Below are 23,183 nucleotides of genomic sequence, written 5' to 3' on the forward strand. Positions count from 1 at the left end.
GATACTAAAATAAATTTTCCTTACCATTGGAAGAAACTAAATAAAGGGCACATAGAGTCTCTCTGTGCTATTTTAAATCTGTGATTTTCTCAGAACAAATCATATATATATATGTATTTTAGCATGCTGATTAGTGGAGAGCAGTGTTACAATTTCATAAATAAATGAGGGATTAGAACAATGTTTCAAAGTCTGTAACCATAGTTGCCTGAAAAGAAAATTACATCAGTCATTTTCTCATCTGTAATTTACCATTTCAACAGTTCATAAATGAAGAGGATTATTTAAAATAATTTTAAGTCAAAAGAAAAAAACTCAAAAGTACTCTAAAGCAAAACTACAACAATCCTCCAAGAACAAGAAAATCATCTGTCTGTGGAAAAGTACGATAAAATTTATTTTATTTTAGGAGCTACCTCTCCCAAAAGACTTTTACTAATTCCCATTCCTTTCTCCCCCTTCACTATCCTCCCACTCCCATTCCCAGAGAAATGGTATACATATCTAGAATCTTCGTGACAATAAAATAGCTAAAAGTAAATTCTTGAAGCCTTGGTGTACTCTAGAATTTGAGACCACATTACATTTTGTTCAAAACCATTAAATAACTTGGAATTTATTTTACATTTACTGTTTTTTAGAAAGTGCCTTTGTAAGACTTTTCATGACCATTTTTTGGCTCTTAGCAAATTTGAGAGAAATGACAGAGATTTTCTACATGTTCCTTGCCTTCACACATATGTAGGCATCACCATTATCAACAGCTGGCACAAAAGTGGTACATGTAAAGCCTTCCAGTATTGTGTGTAGACACATATCAATACATTTTTTACATTGTCTTTCTTTTTTTAAGGGACACCTAACCATTATTTAGGTTAGGGATATGGACTGACAGTTTTGCCAATAGTGTGGACCTTTCTCAGAATAATGTTTTAAGTGGATAAAATAAAGTTCATATTATTTCATAGGGAAATCAATTTTAAAGGAATTTAACAAAATGTTATTTAAAAACATTGTAATATAGCCATTTATGTGTTTCCTGTATTAATTTATTAAATTATAAATTGAATCCATAAATTACCATGATTTTGTATGTGAAGAAAGAAAATATTTGCTATCTGTAAAATTTATGGTATGGTGTGAAATTATCTCTTATTTTTATTGGTGAACAGGTAGTTCTGATTCCATGTTTTAAAAACCAATTTCAGATAGAGTTAATGAACATATAAATGTAATGCTCTTTTTCTTTTCCATTTCCCTCTTCTTTTTCCTCCCACTCCCACTACTGGAGAAAGAATATACATATCTAGGATCTTCGTGACAATAAAATAGCTAAAAGTAAATCTAGAAGTTTATATAACATCTCAATTCTCTTTAGGGACCCCATTTGCTATGGTTTGAATATAAATCCCAAATTTCATGTTATTAGAAATATAATATGCAGTGAAACAGTGTCTTCAGGAAGGAACTTTAAGGATCACTCTGGGAACTATGGTCATTTTAAGAGTATTTTCCAATGGATGGCCTAGGGACCATAGTGTTATGAGAAATAAAGTCAAACTCAGAAGGTGAAGGGTCATGTTTCCTCTCACAGGCTGAAGCTAGAGAGAAAAGGGGAAAAGAAAGGTGGGGGTGGATCTCCTAAAACTCTAAGGAACATCAATAGAGGAAAGGGACCAAGGAGGGGGAGGGAGGGGGAGTTCTGGGGAGTGATATTGGCCATACTGTGTTGTCATATTGTGTGCACATATGAACATGAACCAACACATCCTATCAGTGTGTACAACTACAGTGCACCAATAAAAACTGTGGGAAAAGAAAAAGAATTGATACGACAAAAAATATTTTCTAATCCATGGCCACAGGATATTTTTTAAAGAGTTTTATGGCTATACATATTAGCTAGGTTCATCCTGACAAGCTCATGCATGCATGGAAATGGATTTTGGTTCATGATCCCACCTTTTCCCTCCCATCCTCCCCTCTCCCATTCTCCTTCCTGTACTCTACTAGACTTCCTTTAGCTTGTCTATTAATTTATATTTGATTTGGTTTTCATGTCTTCCTATCCTTCTCTCCCTCTTTTCTTTATTCACTGTAGCTTCCACATATGAGAGAAAACACTCCACATCTGAGTCTCTGAGTCGGGCTTCACTAAGTTCACTTAGCATATTCTTCATTTCCATCCATTTACCAGCAAATGGCTTAATTTCATTCTTTCAGTGACTGAGCAGAACTCCATTGTGTGTACATACCACAATGTCTCAATCTATTCATCTATTGATGGGCATCTGTGTTGATTCCATAATTTACTATTGTGAATTGTGTTGCTATAAACATTGATATATTTTATTTATGTGTGAGTTTGTTGTTCAATTTCCTTCATCATTGTTTGTAGTTTTCATTATGTACATATTTCACCTTTTTGACAAATTCACCCCTAAGAATTTTATTGTGATTGTTATGCTACTGAAACTAAGATTGCTTTCTTTATGTATTTTTTCAGGCAGTTTGCTGTTGAGAGTCTGTGTGGGAATGCACACAGTGCTACTTGGCTCACATTGCATGAGCTTTTGTAAACTCTGGCTAGTTTATGGGAAATTCCAGCCCAATATGACATGTGCCAAGAGTTTCACATATGGCTAGGTGTCTCCCCAAGCTCTTGTTGATCCAGAAACAGTTTGGCAGTTCAGCAACCCCTGGACTGTGAGCCTCCTAAACTATGTGATGACCATGTCCTGGCCCCGTCAATGCTGCTCTTACAGGGTGGCATGGCTAGTCCTCTTCTGGGGGTGCTGAATGACCATGGCGCAGCCCAGGTTCCATGCAGACTCAAGTTAACTATGTCATAGAAGTGTCCCCTACAGTAACAGGCAATGCGTGTCCTGCACCTATCCCCATGTACCTTGCCCAGGTCAGAGGCCTCTGCCTTTTATGGATTAACGATCATGGTGTCCAGGTGACAGTCACGTAGGAAGCTGAGCAGCCTGGGTAATTCACAGGAGACGTGGCTTTGGGCACATAGCAATTCCTTGGGGAATGGAATGGGGGACTTCCTGGTTCAGGGTGCTGAGGGACCTCAGTCCCAAGGCAGGATGCTCGGTCAGGTCAACATGACCATATCAGGGGCTTTCAGGGGTGATGTACCTTGTGCTGCTTCTTAGGCCATGAGCTCTGTGTGCAGCCTGTGGAGTGCTTAGTGCTGTTCTCCTACCTGCACTGGCTGTTTCCTTCCTAGGCCTCAGCACAACCTGCAGACTGGGGTCTCCACTCCTGGATCAAGCTTCTCCTCCAAGTCTGTAAGGCAGGCTCTGCAGGTGTGGAATCCAGGCCTCCTGTCCTTCGTTCTCGTTAGATGCTTCTTGAAGTACTGAACACCTTAATGCCACCAAGACGGTCTCACCTTGCTCACTAAGAAGAAAAGACATCAGCTATTTAGAAAGAAGAAATTTCATGTTAATAACAGGAGCTCCCCCCTATGTTTACAAGAAAGGGTTCATGTTTTAAAAAATGGAGGCTGAAAGTTGAGAGTTGGCACTTGATGTGCAAGGGGGTTATCTGCACACCAAAGGCTATAAAGAAAAATATGATACTTACATAAAAATCATATAACAGGGAAATAATTAAAAATGAAATATCCAACAATCTCAAAACTTCTCTTTAATGCCATAGAAAAGTATTCAGAGAGCAATGAGCCTCTCAGACCACAGACCAGTTTCACTGACTGTAACACAATTAACTCTCTGACACAAGAGCAATTCAGAAAGAAGCCTGTCCACTAATTTAGTCCAGCCAACGTGGTGCAGTAATCTCACATTCTCCAACAGGAAGGCCCCTTGTCCTAAGTCAGGGTGTGTGACAGCACCACATCACACATCTTGTTCATCTCAAGTTCCTTGGCCAGTGGCTGTCCCCTGTGCTTGCTGACTACAGAGTTGCTCCTAACTCCCTGACAATCAGGGACCAGGCTGAAAGGTGACAGAGACAAGGGTGCAGCCTCCCTCCCTGCCCACACCGAAAGGCCCCCCTCCAGGTCCCCATGCTGTCAAAGTCCAGGAGGCTGAGGCAGTTTAAAAAAAAAAATCACACCTGCCAAAGAGAAAGAGAAAGGGTTTACATTTCCAGAATTCTTAAAGCAATGCTCTGAGGAAAGGGAGGGAGGAAAGGACACTTTTGATTTTGCCACCAGGCAGATCAAACATTGTCTGAATACTTACATTTACATTTATCTTTTCACTTTTCAAAATTCCTAACCTTAGATATAAGCTGTGGCAATGTCTTAGACTGTTTTTGTAAAGATGCTCTCATGCCTGTTTTCTAAAATGCAATAACATTGTACATAGTGTTCCCTTTATTCCTCACACAAAATCATGGCATTTAGTTGTTTCACAGTACACATCGTTGTATGTACTATATATTGTATATTGAATAATCCAATGTTTAAACAGAGACCTTCAGATTGCTGGTGCTAGAACACTCTCTGAGCCTGGGTCATGACAATTGGGGACAAGTCCCTCATGCACTCATTGACTCAGTTTATGCCAATGTAAAATGAGGACCACACTCTGTAACTTTGCAGGTTCTGTTAGACCAAAATTGATGCACACGGATTTGAATTCAGTTCTTAGCCCCTGGGAAAGCACACCTGAAGGACCAGGTCTTTGCACCCTCCCTCACATCCCATGTTACCTCCTGAACTCACCTTGCCTTCCAGCATCCCCTGCTCACTAGCTGGCCGTGGCTCGGTGTGTCCATGAGCTGATCTGCTGCTCTCATCACACAGTCGCAGCCCCACCTGCCAGCCCTTGGCCATGATGCTTAATCTTCCTGATTTCCAGGACAATTCCACGTGATGGGACCTCGGTCACCAGTCATCGCTGTAGGGGGAACAGGGGCCGAGTTCCCCTGCCACCTCAGCCCCTCCATGGATGCCCAGCACATGGAAGTCAGGTGGTTCCATGGCAACCACTCGGGCCTGGTGCACTACTACAGGGACTCCGAGGACTACCTGGAGCAGCAGCGGCCAGAGTACCACGGGAGGACTGAGCTCCTGAGGGAGAACATCACCAGAGGGCAGGTGGCCCTGAGGATCCACCCCATCCGCCCTGCAGATGAAGGGGACTACAGGTGTTTATTTGTAAGCTCCACCTACCACAATGAAGCACGGTTCCATGTGGAGATCACAGGTGAGCCTGTCGAACAGAAGCTCTGATTGAGTTTTTATTGATATTCTGTTTTATCAAGAGCCAGATTGATGCCATCCTGTATGGACAGAGTTGGGCAAAGCTACACAAATGCTAGATATGATGCCAAGAAAGGTAGAGATGTGAGGCTCTATTTTTGTCTTTCTTACGTTTTAATAGGAATCTATTTGCATCTCCGCATGGTCAACATAATTCCATGGAGGGAAGTGGAGGGATTCTAGCATGCCTCGTTTCTGATGGGTCCCAGAAGCCCACATCCTGGGCTTTCAAACCCCACAAGGAGCTAGACAGAGGGAGAGAGACTCCACAACCCACCATCAGGCCTGAGTTCAGTGCACCTCACTTCCATGCACATCCAGCACGATCCTGGGTGGTCTAATGTGGTGCTTCCCACCCTTGCCTTCTGGTTTACTTGGGCCCTGCATAAGTTCATGCCTTTCTGTATTGCTCCTGCTCAGATATGAACCCCAGGAAAGTGTCTGTCCTGCCAGGTGAAGGAGGAAGGAAGGGTCCAGCTTCAGTGAGAGGCTGAGCCTGGATTAGCCCCCTTCACACACATCTTAAGGCCTCAGAAAGAGTTTCTCTATCTCCCTCCTCACAGGGGGCCTCATGAGAAACCAGCCGCCACCATCAGAGGGCGTTGAGCATACTGAGCTTCTGAAGGCAGGGCAGGTTGGACCTGCTCATCTCCTGTATCAAACAGGGGGCAACCCCGATGTTCCACTCCCACAGCTTCCCCAAGTCAGGGCAAGTGCAGCTGAGCTTTCCACTCAAGCACAAAGAGCAGGTTGAATGCTGAGGAAAACAAGGTGGAACTCATGTCAGCCTCCCCTAGGGCACTGTTGGCATGGAGCACTAGGTATAGCAATGAGTTCTACTGGGCTCCTTATCATGCTCTGGGTCCCCACTGGGCCCAAAGGGGGTTACTGACTTCCTTGTGTTCTCTGCGGGTGGAGTGCTTGGTATTTCAGTAGGTATAGAGTTTAGGATGCAACTTTCACAGCACGCTGCACATGGTGAAGCCAGAATTCATGAAGGGCCAGGCCTTCCCAAATTATCACAGTCCTTCAGGGCCGTCACGGTATAAATACTGGAATAGTAAGTGACAAAATGTGTTTCTAAACATGAGATGCTTCTCCAAAAAAAGGCTTCCCTGCTGCCTACTTGAGGCAGCGACCCTTGGCACACCTCCAGACAGGCTGCAGTTTCCCTCATGTCCTGGTGATGACAGTGGGAACCATCACTCTGAGAACCTGCTGTTCTCTTTACTTAAGCCAGGAAAATGAAATAGCCTGTTTCTTCACTTCCTCCCAGTGAGCATGTCCTTTAGCCTGTCTAAACCAGGTGTCCTGGGTCACACCCACTGGACTCCACACCATGCAGCGTGGTGCTGGCTGCTGCGCCAGATTAGGAGGCCTCACTAGAGCCCAGCTCCAGGCGAACCGCAGGTCCTTGGATTGAGCCTGTGACCCTCTTCTCCAGAAGGCCTCAGTGTCCTGTGGTGGTCTAGGTTGTGTGGTTTCTGGCCCACATGTCTTCACCTACTCCTCCCTCCTGAAGGAGTGAAGTTTGGTTCAAGGTCAGAAATCAGTGCCTGCTGGAGATGTCATCCATTAGGGCAGCCCCAGTGTACTGTGTGTCTTAGAGAAAAGGTTCTCCCACACCTTGAATTTAGTGAGACCCCACGTGGTCCCCCATCTTTAACCATCAGTGGGTGCTGCATGTGCAAATCTTTGCAGAACCCCAGCCTTCAGTGAATTCTGAAGCTGAGTTCTTAAAGCCAAGGCTCATCCCTGTCCCACTCCCCAGCCAGCTTCACCGGAGCACGATCCATGGACTAACATCTTGGGGGAGCCGGAGGCAGATGTTGAAATTCTCCTCTAGGAGAGAGGAAATACCACTTAAAGCCTTGGTGTCAAGTCATATCCTCAGTCTCTTTGCACTAGCAAAAACCATGGGTTTCCCCCAGGATGGTCTCAGGGTTAATATCTCAGATTCTCAAAATAGGTAACACAGGGGACAGTGGCCTGACTCAGCACACCACCTTACTCTCTTATCCCCAGAAATTCTGGCACCTTGACACCATGTTTCTACAAAGTCCTGCTAACTGAGCTCTGTATTTTTAGAATATATTAAACACAAGCTCATCTTTATTGAACTCATGAGGACACAGCCAGTGATGAGACACAGAGGGACGTGTTTTCAAGTGGAAGGGCCAGGAGGGACAAGTGGAAACTACCCTCTTTTCCTTCACTGAGCAGCCCTGTATGCTGAGCTGTATGTTCTTATTATAGAGCCCCAGCTACTCACTGGCTTCTCCAGCCCCTGCGCTTAGAGTGTCACCCATGTCCTAGGGAAAAGGAGCTGGTGTCCCGAGAGCTGAAGCCATGGACTCTGCTGTGCTGCTCCATGTCAGCACAGGAAATGGGGCCGCTGGGCCAAGCAGGCGTCCCCACTGCTTCTCAAAGCCCTCAGCTTCTGAAATGACCCTTTCCTGTTGAGACACTTGCTAGGAGCCACAAGCAAATATACGATGTATGGCACCTTTGGTTGTAAAGTGATGCCAGCTAGCCACTGAGATATGATTATGTTAAGATTTACATTCATATGCAAATTGGACTCCCGCTGTTCACCTTGGCCTGCTACCGGACTCATGTTACGGGACTCATGGAGAGTTCCCATTGGTTGGGGAAGGATAGTAGGAGGAAATTCCGGGGGAGGTCCGGGGGACCCCCGGTTCCAAGAGACTCGAGGTTCCGGTAGACGCCCGCGTGGGAGGACCGGGTTTGGCTTGCCGGCGCCTACAGAGTATTGGCGGCTTTTTCAAAATAAAGTTTTGTTCCTGCTTGAGTGGCTCGTGATTCTGTGCCCAGCCAAGACTGCGGCATTTGGCGGCCCGTACGGGGAATGCCTGAAGCTTAGAGGTGAGTAAATTGCTCGCCCCTGAGGGAAGGCGACAGGATGGGTGACCATCTCAAAAAACAATGTATTCTTGTTTTGATTTATTTTGTTTTTATTTTGAGCTCCCTAGCCCTAGAATTTTCTCAGGCAAACTGGGAAAAATGGTTGGCTCAAGGTTTGAAGTTATTCGGCCCTGAGAAAGAGAAAATCGATACAACCATTCTCTGCTCCGTTTTTGTTTCATTCTGTTTCGGCTTTGTTTTATCCTATCTTATTGGGTTACGTTACCTTTATAGTAGATTAGAATCCAGTAAAAAACAAACCGAAAAACTGTTAAGTAAATTGTTAGAGGTCCAGACTATGGTAGAAAAAACGCTAGGTCAAGCAAAAGAGAAGGTCTCTCAAGCTAGTCAGACAGAGGAAAATTTAAAGAAAGCAAGCTTAGAGGAAAAGCAGCCATCAGGTGGAGAATTACAACAGGAGGTTGCTACTAACTCCGTTCTATCACCAGAGGGCGTAATTCAACCAACAGCTCCATCTACCGCTGAGCGGCCCTCAACTCCCGTAGTTGATGGACGGAATTCTGAGACAGAACCCCAAAGATTAGCATGCCCTGTACTTGAGCAGGCAGGAGGGCAACGAATTCACTGTACTTTAGATTTCAAAACAATAAAGCAATTAAAGGAGGCTGTAACAACCTATGGGCCGCAAGCTCCCTTCACAATAAGCATGGTCGAATCTGTTACCAACTTGGACATGACACCAGCAGATTGGGCTAACATGTGTTGATCTGTGCTAAACGGAGGACAATATTTGTTATGGAAGGTTGCCAATGAGGAATTTTGCATGGAGACAGCTAGGTGAAATGCAGAAGCTGGTTACCCTCAAAGAAATATAGATATGCTATTGGGAAAGGGACCTTATGAGGGTCAAAGACAGCAAATTTAATATGACCCTGGCGTATACGCACAAACTGCTGTAGATGCAGTTAGGGCATGGAAAACTTTACAGGGGCATGGAGACTTACAAGGTCAATTATCTAAGGTAATACAAGGAACTAATGAACCTTACGCTGAATTTGTAGATAGACTTATTCAGTCAGCCTCTAGGATATTTGGAAATACAGAACAGGTAATGCCATTTATAAAACAATTGGCTTATGACCAAGCAAATTGTTGCTGCAGAGAGGTCATTAGACCATGGAGACATGAAGATTTAAACACATATATTAAATTATGTAGAGACATTAATGAACAAGGGCAAGTCTTAGCAGCAGTACAACAGGCTTTAGATGCCAGGCCAAAAACATGCTATAATTGTAATCAAACAGGACATTTTAAAAGGAGTTGCCCCGTAAGAGGAGGGTTTAACAAAGCTGGGTATCAAAGGAATAGAATACCGGGTATTTGCCCACGATGCCATAGAGGGAAACATTGGGCTAATGAATGCCGTTCTCAAACCACCATAGAGGGTATTCCGTTATCAAAAAATGGACAAGGACCAAGTGTTTACCCACGATATCATGGAGAAAGGTATCAGGCTCCATTGCCAAAAAACGGACTAGAGGGCCCAATGCCCTGGGGCCCAAAACCACAAATATATGGGGCAATGGAGGAACCCAACAGCACCATCAAGGTAGTGCCCAGGACGCATTATCCATTAAATCCCTCATCAGACAAACTAGAGGGAGTGCAGGGCTGGACATCTGCGCCTCTGCCAGAGCAGTACTAACTCCAGAGATGGGAGTTCAAATCATTCCCACAGGAGTAAAAGGACCTCTTCCCCAGGGAACAGTAGGCTTATTATTGGGACGCAGTTCTTCTACACTAAAAGGACTTATGATAAGTCCTGGGGTAATTGATCCCGATTATGAGGGTGAAATAAAAATTATAGCTAGTTCTCCAAGAGGTATATCAGTAATTTCACCAGGAGATAGAATAGCACAGTTATTAATAATACCCAGCCTGCATGATAAATTTTCCAGTTGTAATGTAGAAAGAGGTTCCAAGGGATTAGGCTCCACAGGTGTAGATTGGGCTATGCTGTCTTTAAATTTAGATTCTCGCCAAATGCTAAAATTAAATATTCAAGGACATGACTTTAGTGGGCTGCTGGACACAGGAGCTGACCTTAGTGTCATCTCTCGTCAAGAATGGCCAAAACATTGGCCATTACAACAAGCCACTCAAACGCTTCGAGGCCTAGGAGTGGCAACAAATCCCCATAGAAGTGCTATGGTATTAGATTGGAGGGATCCTGAAGGATGTGAAGGAACTATACAGCCCTATGTATTGGATCATCTTCCCATAAATTTATGGGGACGAGATGTCCTAGATCAATTAGGATTGACATTAACAAATAACATCAATCCTAATGCGCCCACTACTAGGGCTAAACAAGGCTTTAGGAAAGAAAAAAGATTAAGAGAACAAGAACAAGGTATGACAGCACCTATTCAAATAGATCAAGAAATAAATAGACATGAATTGGGTTTTCAGAAAGGGCCACTGAGACAATCAAAATTACTTGGAAATCAGAAAGACCAGTGTGGGTTCCTCAGTGGCCCCTGACTAAAGAAAAGATACAAGTAGCCCATGACTTGGTCAGACAACAATTAGCGGAAGGACATATACAACCTTCCGTATCCCCCCATAATACTCCCATTTTTGTCATTAAAAAGAAATCTGGTAAATGGAGATTATTACAAGATTTAAGAGCCATTAATAATGAGATGGTTATTATGGGACCTGCTCAATCAGGGATTCCTCAATTGTCTGCTTTACCAAAAACCTGGCATGTTTTAGCTATAGATATTAAAGATTGTTTCTTTTCAATTCCAATTCATCCCGAGGATAGTCCACATTTTGCATTTACTATCCCTGCACTGAATCATGAAGGTCCTGATCAGAGATATGAATGGAAAGTACTCCCTCAAGGGATGGCTAACAGCCCAACTATGTGTCAAATTTATGTTAATAAAGCAATCCAGCCACTTAGAAATCAAAATCCTGAACTACAAATATTTCAGTATATGGATGATGTGTTATTGGCACATAAAGATAAAAACACATTACTAGAATGTTATGCCACACTTACAAACTTATTGAAAAATTATAATCTAGAGATAGCAATAGATAAAGTACAATTAAATCTTCCAATTAATTATTTAGGAGTTCTATTATCCTCAACCATGGTCCGTCCACCAAAAATTCAAATACGAGTAGATCAACTCAAATCACTTAATTACTTTCAAAAGTTATTGGGAGACATAAATTGGATAAGGCCTTATCTAGGCATACCAACAGGAGAGTTGGGACCTTTATTTGATATTCTAAAATGTCCATCAGATCCAAATTCACCCCGCATGTTAACGCCTGAAGCAAGAAAAACATTAAAAATCATTGAAACATAAATGGAAAATATGCATTTGGATAGAATTGATATAAGTTTGCCTTTATTATTTATTGTACTACCAACAAAAAGTATTCCTACAGGAGTATTTTGGCAGGAAGGTCCATTATTGTGGATACATTTATCTTATTCTCCTAACACTATTCTTACTAGATATCCTGAGGCTGTAGGACAATTGATACTCAAAGAAATAAAAGCAGCTAAGGGAGTATTTGGGATTTCTCCCAATAAAATTATTACTCCATATACTATGGATCAAATTGATGAGTTAGCTAAAGAGTTAAATACTTGGGCAATAATCATGTGTAAAACTAGTGTTTCATTTGATAATCACTTACCATCTAATCCTTTGTTGTCTTTTTGGTCTAAGCATCCTGTAGTTTTTCCAAAAATGACAAGAAAAACCCCTATCATAAATGCTCCAAATATATTCACTGATGGGTCAAACAATGGTACAGCAGCAGTAGTTACTCCTGATCAAACTTTTACATTTTTAGTACCCAAGCAATCAGCTCAAAAGGTAGAGCTTAATGCAGTATTACAAGCTTTTATGATGTTTAAAGATTCTGTATTTAATTTATTTTCTGATAGTCAATATGTAGTTAATGCTATAGTATCCCTTGAAGATGCTGGTAGGATTTCACCTTCTTCTACTGTTTTCTCTTTGTTTTCCGCTATACAAAGTCTAATCTGGGACCGAAAAGATCCATTCTTTATAGGTCATATCAGGGCACATACAGGATTGCCTGGAGCCCTTAGTATGGGCAATGAACTAGCAGATAAATCTACACATGACATACATATTTTCTCCACAATAGAAGAAGCTATAAATTTTCATAAAAGGTTCCATGTCAATGCTAATACTTTACAAAAACGTTTTAAAATAACTAAAGAACAAGCCAGACATATAATAAAACAATGTCAAAATTGTGTGACATTTTTACCACAGTTAATCTTGGAGTCAATCCTAGAGGACTGATACCTAACCATATTTGGCAGATGGACGTCACACACTTGCCAGAATTTGGAAAATTAAAATATTTACATGTTACAGTTGATACCTCTTCTGGATTTTTGATGGGCTCCCTTCATGCCGGAGAAAAAACTAAAGATGTTATAGCTCATTGCTTACAAAATTTTGCCACTGTGGGCATTGCAAAACAGTTAAAAATGGACAATGGCCCTGGTTATACTTCCACCTCTTTTAAACAATTTTGCTCATCATTTGGCATTACTCACATAACAGGAATTCCATACAATCCACAAGGACAAGACATAGTTGAAAGAGCTCATCAAACTATTAAAATGTACTTATTAAAACAAAAGGAGGGAATTGGAAAGGGGTATATATCCCCCAAAGATAAACTTAAAATAACCCTTTTTACTCTAAACTTTTTAAATTTGGATTCATCGGGACTTAGTGCTGCGGAAAGACATTTGTACCCAAAAAATGTACATAAGCCTAAGGTACTTTGGAAAGATATTCTAACAGGACAATGGAAAGGCCCGGATCCAGTGATAGTCTGGAATCGGGGCGCTGTCTGTGTTTTCCCACAGGATGAACAGCAACCGATTTGGATTCCAGAGAGATTAACTAAAACAATTTCTACAGAAAAAGAAGATGATTTGACTCAAATCCATAACAGCTGACATCCAGAGCTCCAGCTTGGCTATTCTTACATCTGCGACAGTGATTAACCAAGGTGTTTTTTTCTTTTCAATATCTATTTTATTATTGCATTTTTCCCACATCATAAAGTTCTATTTTAATTTTGAGCTCATACAAACCTAGGTTAATGTTTTTCTGATCAGTTTTATTTTTTGACTGTGTTTTATTTTTTTGACTGTGGAGTTTTTAAACATTGCAATGGAGATTTCACCTAGGTATAGTTACAAGGCCTTTATTTACTATTGTCTTATGTGTTGTATGTTGTGTGCACACTTCTGTTTTGTGTTGTATGTCTGTATGTGTGTATGTCCATATTTCTTATATGAGGAGCGCTCATGAAAAAATGGATCCGAATTTTTTCTTTATTCACGTGATTTATATGGTTTAATTTAAATTAGGTGAACAGCTGTTAATGATTGTTTTTAGAGATGGTTAACAGATCTGTTTGTTTACTAGTTTAAATTAGGTAAACAGCTGTTAAGGATTGTTTTTAAAGGAGTTTAACAGATATGTTTGTTTACTTTCACCTTTCCTTTTCATTATATTTAATAATTCTGTTCAGGATAATGTCTCTTTAGCATCATTGCCAGGATTTCCATCTCCATCCCAATTCCAGTGAAGACTGAGATAAAACCAAACTACAGCTTCTATGATAGCTATCACAGTAAACTGTATAAACTGATGCATCAATGAATATAACTCAACAAGTAATGCTCAATCAAGGACTTGATTTACTTTGGGAGGAAATGGACATATTGATAGACTCCTCCAATTTGAACTGCTTGCAAAACTTGCCTGGACTATATATCAGTTGCATACATTGTGAAATATCATCTGGTGCACCGAATTGTGGTACTGCTGGCATATCTTTGCTGATGGTGTCACCAGTGATGCAATTTCCTTGCCAGCTCACCCCATGTTTATTGTGGTAATACTGGCATTTCTTTACTGATGGTGTCACCAGTGACGAAATTTTTCCAAAGGAGCCATCAATTGGCTTGGTGTTGGCATTTCTGTATCCTCCTCCCTTCTACTAGTGATGGTCTAAAATTTGGGGGCCAACAGAGGTGAGGCAAAGAACCTCACCCCCCCACTGGCACCAAGGCTATATTTGGGGGCCAACAGAGGTGAGGCAAGAACCTCACCCCCCCACTGGTGCATAGGCCTATCCACAAGCATGGCTGAATGCTGGACCGGTAGTCAGTGACGGGTTGATCTGATTACAGTGGATTCAACCTAAGACTGGAAGCTGACGCCTAAATGTCAGTTCTCCCATGACGGGTAAGAACCATATGTTAAATTGGACAAGCTACCAGGCACGGTCCCTAGCCACATTGCTTGTTGCTTAATTAAACAGAAGGGGGCAGATGCTAGGAGCCACAAGCAAATATACGATGTATGGCACCTTTGGTTGTAAAGTGACGCCAGCTAGCCACTGAGATATGATTATGTTAAGATTTACATTCATATGCAAATTGGACTCCCGCTGTTCACCTTGGCCTGCTACCGGACTCATGTTACGGACTCATGTTACGGGACTCATGGAGAGTTCCCATTGGTTGGGGAAGGATAGTAGGAGGAAATTCCGGGGGAGGTCTGGGGGACCCCCGGTTCCAAGAGACGCAGGTTCCAGTAGACGCCTGCGTGGGAGGACCGGGTTTGGCTTGCCGGCGCCTACAGAGTATTGGCGGCTTTTTCAAAATAAAGTTTTGTTCCTGCTTGAGTGGCTCGTGATTCTGTGCCCAGCCAAGACTGCGGCAGACACTGAGGTCCCTGTTGTGAACGTCACCATGGGCTTGAACATTCAATCTTCACTCCAGATGCTTGTTTATGGCCCAATTAGCAAGGCCTCAGGAGGTGACATGAGAGGGTCATCAATAGACTCTCAGGGCTTCCATTAACAACTCACCACAAACAAGTTTGCTTGAAACAACAGAAGTTGTTTATTTATCTAGATTTATTTACATTTCTGGAGACCTTCAGTTCAAATCGAGGAGTTGGAGAGCCAGGCCCCAAGGCCCCTGGGGAGAGCTTCCCTCTCTGATCCAGCTTTTGGCAACCCAGCTGTCCCTGGGCTTGTAGCTTCACCACCCAATCTCGAACTCCACATCTGCATGGCTAATGTCCCTGTGTCCCTGGGTCTAACTTTTTTCTCTTGCTAAAAAGTTGCCAGTCATATGGGATCAGGACCCACCCTAATCCAACTCAACCTAGTCTTTACCAATTATCTGAAAAGATCGTGTTATCAAAGAATGTCACATTCACAGGTATTAGGGTGAGGACTTGACCATGTCTTTATAGGAAACCGAACTCAACCCACAACGGGCGGATTGATCCCAGGTACATTTGTTTGTATCTTATCATTTCTGTTAGCAAAGATTGAGATTATTCACTAACCTGCAAACGAGTGTCCTATAGCAGAGCTTCCTACCTCAAGTGCAGGGGTGTTGGGCACAGGTCTGCCGCAGCAGCTGACCTGTGAGGTTCCACAGTCCATGTTGACCTTGCACCCACCATGGCATGGACTCCTTCTTCACTACCAGGGATGATTCCCAGTCTCCCTGCACTGCAGCCCCAGGAAAGAGGAAGGGGCAGGAGGCAGGGGCACTTCTCCTTAGAAACAGAGTCCACAGCACGTGCAGTTACCACTCAACCCCTGTGGAAAGCTCCAGGCCACTCCTAGCTCCAATGGGGCCGGGGCGTGTGGTCTCCTGGGTGGCCACTGCCACAGGTAGGCTTACCTTGCCCAGGTCTGCGTGGTCCGGAGTGGCAGCTGCTGGTCGCAAACTGCTTTTCACATTTAAACCTAATTGACACTAAGTGACAGGCAAGTCCGTGCTGCAGTTCAGCCAGGCATGTAGTGCTCCAAAGCCTGTGCAGCAAGGGATGGCCACGCCGATGGAGGGCCCCGGCAATGTCCAGGAACATAGTGGTGAGCTCCTCTGAGAAGGGCCAGGATGAAGGCCTGGAGGCCAGATGTGGGACTCCCGCTGGGTCCTCATCACCACCAAGGACAGCTGCACAGGCTGCTCCTGGATTGATAATGAGTTTGGTGTCCAGTTTTCCAAATAACCAAATAAAATGATTAGTATGGCTTCAAAGGGTGGAGAGGAAAAATAAAAAGGATGATAGGGACTCCATGTTAAATGTTGACATGGGTGATTTACTTTATTCCCCCTAAAGTCATTTGTGGCCAGTATTTATTTATGGATTGATTGATTAGTTTTAGTCCCACTCCCAGTTTACAAAGATGACCAGCAGACATAAGTTCACACCACTTGAAGTGGCTCAGAACTTGAAGAGGCTGTGTCTGCCTCTTCACTTTCCAGGCTCGGGGTCAACCCCTCATATTCATGTTGAAACTGACGATGCCGATGGCCTGAAGCTGACCTGCACATCCACGGGGTGGTATCCAGAGCCCGAGGTGCACTGGGAGGACTCTCTGGAGCAGCACATGACCCCAGCCTCAGAAACCAAGACGACAGATGGAGATGGCTTGTTTGGAGTGCAAACCTCCATCATGGTGGACAAGAGCTTGAGTGCAAATGTGTCCTGCTTCATAAGGAACCTGGTCCTCAGCTCTCAGAAGGGAGTGTGTGTCTCCTTAGCAGGTCAGTGCCCTCTGCATCATATTCTTGAGATCTGGCCATTGAGAGAGAGGGTGTGGCTAGCAAAGGCCCGCCACGGACAACCCAGAAGGATGCAGCCATTAACCAGTTTGCAGCTCCTCCTACCCAGAGAGCTAGGAAAACATGTCTTCTGTCCTGTTTTATAATTCTCTCCATGGCAAAGAAATGCCATTGGTTTATTTTACAAGAATATGAATGCCTGCCTGTGCAAAAGCATTCAGAGAGTAAGGGAGCATTGTAGGACACTGCCAGTGCTCTCCTCTGACCATCCAGCCCACTGCCCAGGGAAACCACTGCCAACAAGTACAGTGCAGTTGACATTGATGAATTGAGGGGTTCCTCTCCATATCGCTTTCCAGCTTTGCAGATTTGGGTGAGACTGACCCTCCTGTTCCCAGTGCCCAAGTGTTAGGGAGCAAGAATGAGAGGGTCTCCCCATAGAGTGTTATGAGGTTAGCTGATACAGTCATGCCACTGGCACAAAAAGACCCCACAGGCTCTACGCCCTCCCACAACAACTGTGCAGGCATGAAGTCTGCCCAGATGGTTCAGTGCACAGTCCTTTAATAGGAAATGTCTGGATTTGAGGTCTGTAAGTCTGCAGAAGGTGCTCCTGACACCCCCATCTGCTTTGGCTCCTGCAGGGTCACCTTTTGCTACCTCCTCTCTGCCCACCTGCAGGTCCACAACAGGACTCTGAACATTCACCCTCCTGTTCCCTCCTCCTCCATGTACCCAGCTGGGTGCCACACCTGCATGCTCAGACACTAGCATCGTCCCCTCTGGGAAGCCATGCCTGAGGCATTTGTACCAAGTTTCCCACTCACTGTGTGTGACTTTGGTCATGTGTGTCATCGTGGGAGGGTAAGCCCCTGAAGACACTGGGCTTATTTCATATTTCTCCTCCTTATTCCTCTTTCATATTCCTCCTTCTTAGAATAGTACTAAGGAAGGACTTTGGGTCAACACTCTTTTGTGCCTTAGTCTGGGAAGTCACATTTGTTTGAAAAGTTGGAATCATGAAGAAGACAAGCACTAATGTCAGAGGAGTAAATTACTTTTTTAAAAAAGTATTAATCTTAATATCTTACATCTTCTTCTCTACTTGTAAGGCCCACAGGTAGGTAAGACCCAGGTGTGGACACACTTGGTAACTGCTTGTCTTCTTGCTGGATTTGACCCATTCCTCAACCTTGGACTATTCTCCTACATCGAGTTTTAATACATCGACTTTAAACTCTGATGTTTAAATGCTTCTCAATATCTTCCTAAACCATCAGTGTGGTCCCTGGCCCTGCAGTGTCAGCGTCACACATTAGCTTGTAGAGTCCTCATTTTTAGGACCAGCCTGGACCTGCTGAACCAGAAGTTGGCATAGGGCTCAGCTCTCTGCACTTTTAACAGCTGAACCTGTGGCAAGTTGGAGACCCTATGCTTTATGGGGTCTTCATAGAAGACTTTCTGCATAGAAGACTTAGGCAGTGTGGTATGGTGATTCTGCCTGGGTTCTCTGGAACTGCCAAAGCACAGCTGTCCCTTGGAGATGTTGCTGGAAGTGTGCACACAGGCATGTTAAGCTGGGCAGGTGGCCCGTCCTCCCTCATGCTTTTTCCCTTATCTGCTGCTAACACGGATGGCCTGAGTTCCTTGGAACTTTCTGAGCTCTCCCACTTCCCACACCTTCTCATGCTGGATAATGTGTTCCAGAGACCTAATGGGGGGATGAGGTTCTGTGAGTTAAAACTAAGACAACTCACCGTGCTTTGTCTTGAGTAGACCTAAGAAAAGAAAAGAAAGATGGATTGATTGGTGAGACTCACTGGGGCCTGGGGGAGCTGCCTTTCAGCTCACAAGAGCTCTGCAGATCCAGTTAGATACCAGGTCCCCACAGAGTTCCTTTCTGTAGTTGAAGCAGCCCAGAAATGTCCACATTCCTGTCTTCCCCAACTACAGAAAGCAGGATGCAGGAAAAAAAAAAAAAAAGGCAACAGAAAAAAAAAAAAAGCAACACTTTAATCCAGGAGTGGAGTTCAGGGCTTTTTCCTCCAAGCCCAATGTTATGAGGAAAGCAGCTTTGCCTGCTCTGGTGCAGACTCTTTGGTGCTTTAACCATTGTGAAGTGAGGGCCCAGTGGCAACAGCTCTTTTCCACAGCTGTGCCTTCCTCACCTCCGCTGCTTCCCAGGCTCTGCTTCACACCAAATGGAACCTAAGCATTAGGCAGAGGCTTCCATGCCTCCACCCCAGCTCCAGCTGTTCCCTAATCCACTTTCTCCTTCTGGGAACTCACATCTGACAATGTTGCATATTAATGAGTCACACACGATTTGTCTGTTTATGTTTGGCTTATTTTTCTATGTAGTATTTTGAAAGTTTATCTCTATTAGAGAATATAACAGAACTTGTTTTTTGTGTCTGAATCTATGCCATATTTGTTCATCCATTCATATGACCATGGATGCCTGGGATGTTGATGCCTGTGGCTCTTGTGAGTAATGTCACATGGACACTCAAGGGCAGGTGACCTCTGTTGTTGACTCTGTGGGCACACACCTGAGGGGGGTGCTTGGTCCTAGGATAATACTGTGCACAGCTTTTTGAGAAAATGCCAGGCTGCTTTTCACCAAGACTGCAGCATTTTAAATCCCATTAGCAATGTGCAGGACACAGAAGAAGGAGGAGGACCCAGACCCGCAATGGGTGGCGTGAGAACCACCTCACACTCTCAGTGACCTAAGGTCCTCCCATTAGCCCAGCTTTTCTGTTGTACAACCCTGGGGACCAAGCAGAACACAATGGGCCCTGGTGGTAACCAGACCAGGTCCCAACCACTGCAGCATCCCTGGACTGGACCTCACACCAGGCACCAGGAAATTTAGAAAGTGGGAAACGTTACTTCCCCCATGGGAAATGGAGTCACACCTGTGTTGCCTGTGCCCTTAGCTTCTCCAGACACCTTGACACATGGACGCTTCTCAATTAATGCACGCTAACGTATAAATGCCCACATTTCGGCATGAATATAGACATTTCTTGATAAATCAGTCATTTTTGACTTGAGGGTCTCACTGTGTTGCCAGGTTGGTCAAGCCATTCTCCCTCCTTAGCCTGCCAAGCTAGGACCACAGGCGTGCACCACCACACCTGGCTCAAATCATTCTTTTTTATTTTCTAAGTTTTATTTCTGATTGTTTTCAATAGGTAATGCATGTGTGTGACTCCCAAATCAAAGGGATACATAATAAGATACACTTTGTGGGGTTCCCTCAAACCTGTGCCCAGCTACTCCACCCCCCCAAACCAGAAGTCCTTCCTAAGTAGAGAGGTGATGGAAACCAATTTGAGAAACCCCAGGCTGTCCTCATTTTATTTAATTTTTAGTATAAATACTAACAGGTGCCGCACGCGTTCGGCGAATGGGCCGAGTCCGGCGGGAGACGTCGGGATTAAAAAGACACAGGAGTCCGAGGTCCTTCATCCAGGGGGAATCTGGCTTTATTATCTCAGCTCATACTTATATATTTCTTTCGGATAGAATGGAAAGCCACTAGTAGGCGGGAGCAAGGAGGAGGGGAAAACAGGTGGTTCATGTCGACTCATAATGAGCCTTCAACCAGGAACCTTATCAGACCCAAGCAGGTCAGGGCGTCCCCACATGACCATTACAGGCTGAAATAATATGAAAACAGACACCACAAATCCTTCAAGGCCTTGTGAGCTCCTTCAAGGCCTTGTGAGCTCCTTCAAGGCCTTGTGAGCTGGCCTCTTTGACGTGCACAAAAATCAGGGCTGGATCCAAGCCCTGGGGGCCGGGGGGAGTCCGTGCCAGCAGTTTCCCCCTCTTTTGTTTGTTGCACGTCAAAGGGAATCAAGTAGCCCCTGTCTTAGGTCGTTCACTGCCCTTACAGTGCTTACCCGTCTCTGGGGAGGCCCCATTCCCCTGTCTTAGGTTGCAGTGCAAGCGTGAAAGTTGCCCGTCTCTGGGTACTACAAGATCAGCTCGTTGCTGCCAAGGCGTTTAGTGGTATCTACTCAGCCAGTCATTATTAGGTCTTTAATTGGTTCCGGTTCAACAGGGCATAGAGTCAGAGGAGAAGAATAATAAAATAAAGAAGAAGGGGGGTGAAAGGAGGAAGGCATGAAGCAGGGATCATTGTAGAAAAATCATCTTCGAATCGGTCGGAGACAAACTTCAGCAAAATCATCCTTGGTTTGTAGGCGTTGATAATGAACCTGTATTGGCTTAGAAGTCAAAATGTTAATTTGATCTTTAATAAATTGTGTTATTCTATTGACAAGGCAGGGGCCTATAGCAACTATAAGGAGAAGGCCCGACAGGGGTCCAAGCAAAGGAAGGAGATAAGGCAGAAATCCATTTAGTCCCGTCCAAAGGGGATTTTCGAGTAACTCCCTTTTTCTTTTCTCCAAGTCATCTTGAAGTTCCTTAATTTTTGTACGGACTATGCCTGACTTATTAGCATAGAAACAACATCTCTCCCCCAAGGCCAAACAGATCCCACCCTGATTAGCGGTTAGCAAGTCTAAGCTGCCTCTGTTTTGAAGGACCACCTCTGCTAAGGAGTCTATTTGATCTTGTAAGTCCTTAATGGTCCCTGATAGGGTTTGTACATCGTCTATGAGTTGTTGGGATAAGCGGCGGTACGAATGTATAGCCGTGCCTAATCCGGCTGTACCGGTGCCCACAGCAGCGGTCACTCCAAGGCCCACAAGAAGCGGCAAAAACTGAACAGCCCTTTTATGTCTCCTGATCAAAGTGTCCAGGCTGGGAATAGGCAGGGGCTCATCACCTGAGACGATTGTTACATCAGGGAGGAGAAGTGCCAGGACACATCCGCCCGTCCAGTTGGCCGGGAGCCTGGAAAAGGCAAGGTTTCCGCCACAGACAAAGACAGTACCGTTGGGAGGACAAAGAGGTGGGGTTGGTGAGGAATACTTAGTGACCACCGAGCAGTTCCTTACATTCAGGAACCCTACATCAACATCATTAGAAGTGTTTTGAAAAGATCCTATAAGGCACATTATAAAGCCCTCCACAACTTGCACCCTAAAGGGTAACCCAGGGCCACACGCTGTGCCCTCTTGAATGGTATTATTAACAGGAATGGCCAGTGGCATCATTACACCTGTGGTCATACAAAGCCAGCAATCTCCGGCAAGAGTGGGATTGGAGTCATTAAGCAGGGAAAAGGTGGTCTCTAAAATACAATCAGAAGTGGCAATGTAAAAGCCTGGGGCCTGCGTCATTGTTCCCCCTTTGCATTCACAGGGGGTTCCATAGAGGTATGTTAGAAGATTTGTGCCGGCCGGGGGACCAAGGCCCCCATGAACTAACTCACCCAGAGGGAACATCACCAGCAGAGTCCATCTCACGGTCCGGAAGATCGGTGGCAACGGCAGGCTCAGGTGTCTGGGGGTCTTCATCTGGAGTCTCATGTTTGTCATTCACCGGCCTTATGCAGCGTTCCGGGACCCAAATGGGCTTTTCTGCTCCTGGAGGGAAAACACATACGGCTCCTCTCACTCTCGCTAAGAGTGGAGCCAAAGGCTGCCACCTTCCGGTGGATAAATCTTTCCACCGTACTTGAGCATTTTATACAGTTGGAGGGGAGAAATGGCGCTGTGCGGCCGTGCGTCCCCTCGCATCAGTGAGCAAAAAATTCAAAGTGAACAAGGTTATGGATAATAGTGCTTGTGGTCCCTGGCAGCATCTATATATCTCCCCCTCTTTTGTTTTTTGTAAATAGGTTTTTAAATGTTGATGGGCCCGTTCTACAATCGCTTGTCCCTGGGGGTTATATGGAATTCCAGTTTTGTGTTTAATCTCCCACTGGGCACAGAATTGTTGAACTGCTTGGCTTGAGGAAGTAACCGCTTGAGCTAAAGCCGACCCTCTAGTTCCTCTATCTCCCTTTCCAGTTCATCCTCTTGCCAGCTGTTACCATGGAGCCCAGTTAGTAACTTCCTTATCTTAGAAATGTACTCAGCACTGTGAAGCCCAGCTCAAGGCCAGAGGCCTTGTTTACATATTTTTGTGAAAAACTAGTAAGGGAGTGTCTAGTGCCTGGAGTGCTGATCTTTTCAGACAGTAGCCAAATAAAACAGGGCAACATGAAAATAGGAAATTTATCTACATTGAACTTTTTTGTAGAGATTCTTTTGTTGAAAGTCCTAAAATAAGCCATGGTGAATATTCTGGAGAAGGTCATTTAAGACTTTTCTGTGGGCCTATTAGGGAGGGGGAAGATGAGAAGGCGGGGTTGAGAGCAGCTAGGGTGGATCTAAGAATGAAGAAGGAGATGTGAAAGAATAATGGGAAAGGGATAAGGACTCTGCCATTTGCTCTTCCTGG

General features: G+C 44.3%; 1 long non-coding RNA gene across 1 annotated transcript in view; it reads left to right on the forward strand.

The window, feature by feature from the left end:
- Positions 1-22,668, forward strand: part of LOC308657371 — a 689,767-nt gene extending 667,099 nt beyond the window's left edge. Inside the window, exons 2-3 of the long non-coding RNA XR_014023913.1 lie at positions 21,607-21,651; positions 22,444-22,668. This is a non-coding gene — a long non-coding RNA (uncharacterized lncRNA). The remainder of the gene's footprint in view (positions 1-21,606; positions 21,652-22,443) is intronic.
- Positions 22,669-23,183: the final 515 nt, after the last annotated feature.

This window comes from Spermophilus citellus (assembly GCF_964194105.1).
Source record: "Spermophilus citellus genome assembly, chromosome: 1".
NCBI classification, from domain to species: Eukaryota; Metazoa; Chordata; class Mammalia; order Rodentia; family Sciuridae; genus Spermophilus; species Spermophilus citellus.